The sequence below is a fragment of the Tigriopus californicus genome, chromosome 9 (assembly GCF_007210705.1).
Source record: "Tigriopus californicus strain San Diego chromosome 9, Tcal_SD_v2.1, whole genome shotgun sequence".
NCBI classification, from domain to species: Eukaryota; Metazoa; Arthropoda; class Copepoda; order Harpacticoida; family Harpacticidae; genus Tigriopus; species Tigriopus californicus.
The window spans coordinates 7,798,095-7,806,781 of NC_081448.1; the positions used below are offsets into that span (position 1 = coordinate 7,798,095).

Here is an 8,687-nt window from a genome sequence, read left to right on the forward strand (position 1 = left end):
TTTGCTCTAAATAATAGCTCTATTCAAGAACACGGACGAAATTCAGGGTGACTGAAGTGCGGAATTTATTGAAATGATCATGAACCACAAGACAGTACATTATTGCAACAAACTGTAGTCTAGCAACATGCGTCTTTCATCGAGTTAGAACTTTTCTGTTTGGTTGCAGAAGTCTTTGTTGGCCTTTAAAGAGTTTTGACAAGAACGTTTTGGAGGCACCTTCCTTTTACTCGTAATAAAGCTGATAGCAATACTGTGTTGCTTGGAACCATTTGCCGCCTCGTAGGTAAACAGTATTTATTTTTTGTTTGTTCCAAATCTTTTCATGTTCTCAAAATTGCTAATGATGTAAATACTCAGATGGGGTTTACCATTGAAGAGTGATGATTTATTTCATTTAAGGAAACTTGGGCTGGCGTAGATCCAAGGAATTTGAGAATTAAATGTAGGCTTTGAAGGGTATTACGAATAAAATGCCTCTTTGTATCTGTGCTTAAGTTGGTGTTTCAGTCACGCGAGTGAGGAACATGCAACTAGTGCCAAGGTCTGGCTTTAGATTATTTTGGAGATCAGTCACCTTTGGATACAGCGGATTGTTATTATCAAATTCTTGAACATGGTCTGTAAGTAAGTAAGCTAGCCAGAAGGGCAGAGCACTCCCCCATTTCCACCATAAACTGATATTATCCCATTAATCCTTGGGTTCTTGCAAGTTTTGATCCTCTTTCTCCGTACTATTGCTCAACGTCATCATGGCCTCTTGACTTGAGTTGGGGGGTGGTCTTTATTTATTGGAGAATACTAGCAAGCCGGCACCCGGTAGGTGCAAGTTTCAAGACAGCAGACATCTAGTGCGACGATATAATATGCATGAAAATCCAGTGGAAAAGCTGAATCGCATCGATCGAATACAATGTTACCACCATCAGTGACTCGTGGCCAACTGAATTTCATTTTCAATGGTGAAACTTCAATGAGAGACTACCTCGATGGATGAGGGAGGCCAATCCGGAGCTCGCTTTCATTATTTGCCTCCAAAAATGCCGTTTGCGCTCAATGACTCAAACGAGACTCTTAGTCGTGATATTGTTCCTTCCGATCGAGGACGGTCCGAAGTTCTGAGGAAATGGTCTCGGCAGCATGGTGACCCCGAACTCGATCAGTGCACATACAAGATCATCGATGGTGGCGAGAGTGTCACTTCATCACAGTAGTAGTGTACGCTCATTGCAATAAATCCAGTACAATTTATGGAAGACCAACACGAATTTGTATTGTTAGTAAACAGACGCCCAGCTAACTGGTTGGAGAATGTAGAGAGGGTTAAGAGTGTGACAAAACTTCCTAAATCCCTCATCTTTGACATTACATTTTGCATTGGTCTTCCCCAGTCTTCCCACGAATTTCCAGCGGTTTCCATAGCATTTGAGAGGACCTTGGCTTCCAGACAAAGTAGGGTGGCGGAAATAACAACAAATATAAATGTTTGTCAAATTGTTTTTTTTCTAGAAATCATTTTCTGTCGCGTGGAAACAGAACGATGTCCCAAATACCCTTACTTGAATTCCTTGCCTTCTCAATTCGATGGAGTGAAGACGCTAAATTGGTAACTTTAATTTTGATTTTAAGCCGTAGAACCATTAAAACTGTCTAGATATTACAGACGAGGTGACACTCCCGTTGTGCAGATCTGGGATGGCTTAATCTTCCAATATCTCCATGCCTTTTGGAACAATTCCGAAATCGCTGACTATAAAATCGAAAAGGAGACGTTATTCTCATCACTGCTTCTTGATCCACCCTCCTGAAACTGAATTTCTCATGCCGGACCACATGGTGCAAGCTCAATCACAAGCTCTTGCACTGAAGAAACTTTCACCCAGGTGCTATGTAGAGTCGGATCCATCAACTTGTCGCCACAATGATGATCTGTAGTTGGAACTCATCTTGCCATTATAATCCAAATGTATCAAAAATAGTTCGTTTTTATAGTTAGAACGAGAGAATGGCCATATAAATGGTCCGACCATTGGCTAAAAGGCGTAAAGTTTCGCCATTTTATATTAGTTTTCATTTTGAATTATATCCCTTGACAAAATTTTAAGATCATGTGTGGAGTGCATTTCGATCTGCGAGCTAGCCAAAAAATTCCACAATCATTCAAGAAGTTGCGAGGTTCATGTATTTTTATAGACTCGGCAGGGCTTTTCTCTTGTTTGGACATTGTTTACTAAAATCAAGGAAATTCCTATTAGTTTACTCTGATGAATTCGTTATACTTTAGAAGAAGTGGAGTCCACACTTTTGAACGATCTTTTTTATCAGAGACCAATATGAATTGAATTGTAGACACAGTTAAATTCTGGTGGAAATAACTGGATATTTTCTACACATTGCAATGTCCATCCATAATCGTACTTTCATTATTGTGCTTCAATGTTAAATCTGCTCAAATGTAAAACAAATCAAATCAAATTGTTAAGAATTGAAGTTGTAACTAGATATTTTCCAATAAACATTATGTCTCACATCGCATGCCATATCATTCCAGAGAGAAATATTTATGAAGCAACAATAACAATCATCATTTGACACTAAATTCTACATGTGATTTATTCAAAACTACTCAAAAAGTAATTGATCATCAGTATTCATTTCATTATTTCTCCAAGTCATTATGACTAAATAGGCTGAGGAGACGGGAACGATAAGTATGACAAGTCATGTAGCAAAAATGTGTGTGTATCTTTCTATGTGTTAAGGACTTCCTTACCGCTACTAGGGAATTGTAGTTCAAGACGAAAAGCCTAGTTAATTTAATTAATTCTTTATTCATACATCATCTGATCGACCAACGAATTAGAGTTTGCGGATCGGGGTAGCCCTTGTATACACGGTACATCAGGAATTTTTCAGCTTGTCCAAGCCTGACTTAAAGCCTCCTGCTTAATCTTTTTCTAAGCCATGATGGGAGTCGTATCCAATGGGATGGAAACATTAGATTATTACTAGCAGCAGAGCAGGCTAATAATTGAATTTATTCAATGACTAACGACATTGATGAATGAGATAGGGCGACATGTCTGATCGTTTCAAAATTCCCTCGGGCTATTATGATAGTGGTCGACTTAGTGTGATTAGCGTGTTCACGGACTTCTAGAAATATGGGCTGCCAACGAGCTTCCCGGCAAATCGGGCTGGTCTTGGTTATAGCCACTCTGACCCACTTTTCGAATCAAAGTAATAAAATGAGAAAAATAGATCTCTTCAATTAACGGTAGGTCAATTTCACATCATTTACATGCAAAGTCGATCGTTTCAAAGTTATGTTGTTAAAAGCTTATGTAGCTGACCAAGAGCAGGCCGAAAATTCAAATTTTATGTAGTGTTTACTACATAACTTTGAACATGTCTCCTGAGTTTCCCATGCATAGGTTTAGGCTCAAACTTGGCTGAGTTCATCTATTCAACAGGATCTTGTGGTCGTATGAAGTGTTTGTTTGGAATAAGATGAGCGGTTTAGGAGATAGGATATTTTTGCTTCCGGTTGCTGCACTTACCTATCTCTAGAAGTCCGTGGCCTGTTTCACACTCGTCCATGGTTAAGGACATGTTGTTGATTGCAAAACATCTATTTTAAGTTGGGTTTCGTTCTACGTTTGCTATGGACTGATACTAGTTGACATTTATTGTGGGGGATTTCCGTAAGGCGGGCTTGACTAAGGTGGAACTGACAAGGATCCAAGTGGGGGAGTTCATGGACCATAGTAGAGGAAATTCCATGTGTGTCTGAGTTCAAAGTGGGAGAATAGACCACTGGTGGAATTTAAGAATGCTAGAGGAATTCATTGTGTGGGCAAAAGGTCAGCGGCAGAGACTTGACCACTGGCTGAACTTCAAGCTGGGTTAATGCTGGTTCACTATGCATCTGGGGACATCCACTGGTAGGAAATCATTGAGGGAGATCACAACAAAGCAAAACAGGCGATCCACTGGGAGTTGGTAACAGAGTGAGCCCTTGACATCATGATATCAGCCAGATCTGGAATAACGGTTGAAAGGTCTTCAATTATTGTACATAAACAAAACTGGTTTGTTTTGGCCCATTGACTATTAGAGGCTAACTATTGATTTTCAAAACCTTTAATTAAATTTGATGATTTAAGGATTTAAATCTTTTTGCTACTTTTGAGCTACGGGATAATGATCTACCACGTTGACTTTAGGGCTAGTAATACCCAACTGTGTTAAAAACAAGTATGACAAAAAGCAATCTGAATGGAATAGATGAAACTTGGAGCGTTGTCCACTTTATATCTTCCTCCTTTTGAACCCCAGGACTGACGCACGCATGCACTCACTGCCCTTTATTTCTGGCACTTCTGATACTTGTTTTGTTTTTCCCAGCCAACTTCCGTCATCGACGGGAGCAAAAAAGTTCCACACTGAACTTCTTAACTAACGGACGGCCAAATAAGATCCCTTTGTCAAGGTTTATCATGTAAAGGTCAAATAAATTGACCCTCTGAAGTAGATGAACCAATTTGCCATTGCCAATCTTGGTGAAGAGACAACCACAGTCATATACAATGGCCAACCATATCTTTGTGGTTTCTAAAATGTGGTCGCCCTGGAAATCAGGCTTTCCCAAAAGGAAATGGGTCAAAATAGATCACGGCCCTGAAAATGACTTTTGAAGTCTCAAAATGTTTCCACAGGATTTAGTTCATACCCTCCTCTCAAAACTAGATAAAGATGAATGCAGGAAACCTTCACAATTCCTCATACAGCTAAGAAAAATAGTTCGTAAAAAAAGTCGTCATTTTGGCAGTACTGAACAAATTTGAAATGGAACCAAATTTGCCAAATTTTTGAATTTCCCAAACAAATTAGCAAATTTCCAAGTTATGAGTCAATTTGATCACATCAGTAGTCTAAAGTAAGACACATTTGTTCTATAGTTTTCTCTTCTTCCTATCACTAGTAGTTTAGTCTAATATTTTTTATTCTTCATTATTTGATTGCTTGGTCTCTTCATTTCCTGTACTTGTACATGCAGTTGATTTTTCTTGTTGTAATCTATCAGTTTAGTTCAGCATTTTCAAAACAAAAATAGTTTCTAGAATCTCCATAGACTCTTGTTTGTTCCTGTAGTCGAGTTGGTGTATGTTGGCTGAGGTAAGAGCTGAGGCTAGCTTGCTGGTCAGCCAAGAGTAGGTCATCCTCATTCTCTTCTCCTCTGTTGCTAGCCCCAACCTAGTGCTACTACCCATTTTTCTTCTCTGTCTATCCCTACCGAGTACTCTTAGGAATTCCCTAACAGCAAGATTTGCGTAGGTTGCGTGAGCCAAAAATGTCATTGTTCCGTTGTAGTTTCGATCTCTGTCAAGATCTTTTTTTATGTCGTGTTCCAATCATATGCACAACCTATTTAATGAAGAATGGCTTACAGACATAATTCTTGAAAGGTGGGTGTCTAGTTATCACTGAAAAATCTCAACTTTGTTACTAAGTTTAAACTTTTTTTTTGTAAAAATCAATCACCAAACTTTGGGTTTGTGTTAATACGTCCATTTTCTAACAATTTGATTTATATACCAATAGATTTTAAATTCTTCCCCTAAAGGCACTTGCGGCAAGCAATACGTTTGAGAATGAAAACATTAACATTGTGGGATTGAACTAGCTCTCAAACATATACTCGCTTTCATCCAGAATTAATTTGCTCAACAATTAGTACGCAAAACCAATTGTTAAAATTTAGGTAAGCAAAAGGAAGCTTGCTTTTTATTAATAGTGCCCACTACATTGACTCAAACCTTCTTTTGCTCAAAGAGTGCAGAGTCGATATTTAAGGAAAGATAAGGTTCTTTTTAATTCATTACTGAGGAAGTTCACCCAAATTGTAAGTGGATTGAAGAGTACCTTGTGCTATCTGTACTTAATCTCATTCATTTTGATCTTAGGGGAAAATGTTTAGAACACATTACGCGAGGAATTGACAAAATTAACTCCAAGCCAAATAGTAAGGATGAAACACACATTTCAAAGTCTGGGAATGATATATACAAATCAAACCACAGACAAATATCGTATTCTCATTGATGACATCCCTGGAGAAGATCTCAATCAAGACAATGAAAGCGGGAATGAATAATGAAATCACTTTTTGGAGGGAGGTCACAAAACCAATTTGCAAAGAAAGTGAAGATATCAAAAAGCAAAGAGACCAAACAATACACTTCCAGTAGTAGATTTTGCCAAAAGAAAGTCCAGACCAATAAAATATCCAAAAGCAACCGTTTTCCCTTTGGCAATATCTTTTAACGTATATTAATGAGTAGATGTCATACATTTTGCAACGAAAGGATATTGTCTAAAATACATTTTTTCAAAACTTTAAATTGCCAAGAACTCTCAAAGTGAGCCAATCCCCAAATAATTTGTCATAAATTTATTAGATTATAAAAACAAATGCTAAAGTTCTCATCTGCATACAAGTTCATCCAATTAAAATTGAAATTCAAAAGAGACATAAAAATTTAATACAATAGTGAGTCAGATAGAAATATCGTTGTTCAGTTCTTCATGCAAGCAGAAATACAGTTTTAGATTGAATGAAAAGGGATTTGATACCATTTTAACTAGAATCACGTTTTTTGGGAAAGCAATAGAGAGATGACTGGCGCTATTGTAGATACATTACATGACAAAGAGCCTTACAATATTTTTGTACATAGATAAAAAATCTAACACTCAATATGCTTATTTGATATTCACATAATGATCCCTTGAAAAGCAGTTTACTTGTTTGATGGAAATTGATACATCCAGAGAGATATGAAATAAGATAATATATATGTTTGCATAGTTTTGCCTTCAGTTTTGGGCTCAAATCACTGTTTTTTTTTATCAGCCCCACTTTCACCACCTATCCCCTATTGAACACAAAACACTGCTTCTGACCAACAGCAAATGAATTGGACATTGTTAATAATAGTAACTTGTCTTTAGCTTACCTAAAATTTCAACAGTTAGTATTCACTGCCAGTTGTTGATCAATTCATTCTAGATGAAAATGTGTATCTGTCATTGCTTTTGATCCCAAACGTATTTTTTGCCGCAAGTGCCAGTAGTAGAAAAATTTAATGCTATTGATTTTTGTCAAGTGTATGGAAAAGCGTCACACATTACAATGAGCCCAAATTTGATTGTGATTGATCTTCACAAAAATACTGAAAAAGTTGAAGTAGTTGAGTGATAACTAGACACCCACTTTTTAAGAATTATGTCTAAGTCTTTTTCCATGTTATAAGTCGTGCATACGATCGTCAAGAGTTTTGTGTGTCCCGTTATGGAGATCGAAACTGCAACGAAATATTGGCCTTTTTGGCTCACGCAACCTACACAGATCCTGTTGGTAGAGAATACCTAAGAAGCGAGTACTTTCCTCATTGGTCTTCGCCCAGCTCGTGTGTGCTGTTTACCTGTTGTACAGCTGGTTCTCATTTGCATGCACTGGTTTCTCCCATTTGCCCTCTTGGCTCTGTATTTTCCCTCTTTCACTTTTTTCATCTTTTATAAAAATATTTTTATTGCGACTCTTAGTCATGTCATGGCGTAAAAATGTAAAGGAAAGATGGTGTATACACATTATACAGACTGTAAAATGTATTAAAGAAACATGTCAAAAATGGTAAAAGCAACAAAATAGTTGGCGAGGCTGAAGAGTTCTTGGAGGAGTGGCTGGGCTTGGGTCCGGAGAAGTGAAAGTTGGAAGGGAGAGAACCCTGATGTTGATGGGGCTTTGCTCTTCATCTTCTTGAAGGCAACGTCTATTTTAGATTCCGTGGAGGGCTGATTAAAAGAGATGATACGCCATTCAAGTATGTTCATAGATTTGTGTTTGGAAACTTTTTAGTTCCCCTCATGGTTTACTTTGAGACGTGGGGCTTCTTGTCAAACCTCAGGGATCTCTGCCTAAAGCATCTCTAGCAATCCCTAACAAGTAGCATTTTAAACTCTATTCAAATCCATTTTCCTCCAATGTCTGATATATGTTTTGTCAAATGGATGGATTAAAACAAAATTATCAATTGTTCATCCCAGATATTCAAATTAGTAAATACGAGCTGACATGTATTTTTTTGGCTCCTTCATGCTTTTTTTTGTTATTTGTAATTGATTCTTGTTTCTTGAGTAGTTCCCACTACTTTTGATTAGGATCCCTCAATAGCCTGCCTTTCAATAACCATGGAGGCTTTGTTTATGGGACTTTCTGAAGGGGCCAGGAACTATATTGAGCTGGTTTTGAATGGGAAAACACCATCCTCCATTAATAAGCCTTTCATTATGGAAGCCTTGATAGCTTGGGTTGGTCACACCCAGCCACTACTTGACTGTGGGATGAACCAGTCAAGTGTAAGCAAAAGGGACACAGGCACTGACACTCTTGATTTGATTCAAACGCCCCTTGTAGTCAAAGAGGTCATAGAGGTCAGAGAGAGCATAGTAGAGAATGCTCTGGAAATTTGCGATGTCCATAAACGACAGAGATGCAAAAAGGCAGGCAAAGGGTGTAGACTGGCTCACCCAGAATGGTGTCCCAAACTTAGAGAGTTTGGCCTTGTCAAATTTAATGAGAAGGGCTGTTCCAAACAGGGGTGTAGCTTTTTCCACCCATTTAT

General features: G+C 38.0%; 1 long non-coding RNA gene across 2 annotated transcripts; it reads left to right on the forward strand.

The window, feature by feature from the left end:
• Positions 1-370: 370 nt before the first annotated feature.
• LOC131886538 (uncharacterized) lies at positions 371-2,104 on the forward strand. 2 transcript variants are annotated; one of them, XR_009373933.1, is made up of 3 exons: positions 371-1,452; positions 1,510-1,606; positions 1,664-2,104. It is a non-coding gene; the product is annotated as an uncharacterized LOC131886538 (long non-coding RNA). The 2 variants fall into 2 exon arrangements; XR_009373932.1 differs by having other exon boundaries at positions 393-1,218.
• The last annotated feature ends 6,583 nt before the right edge of the window (positions 2,105-8,687 follow it).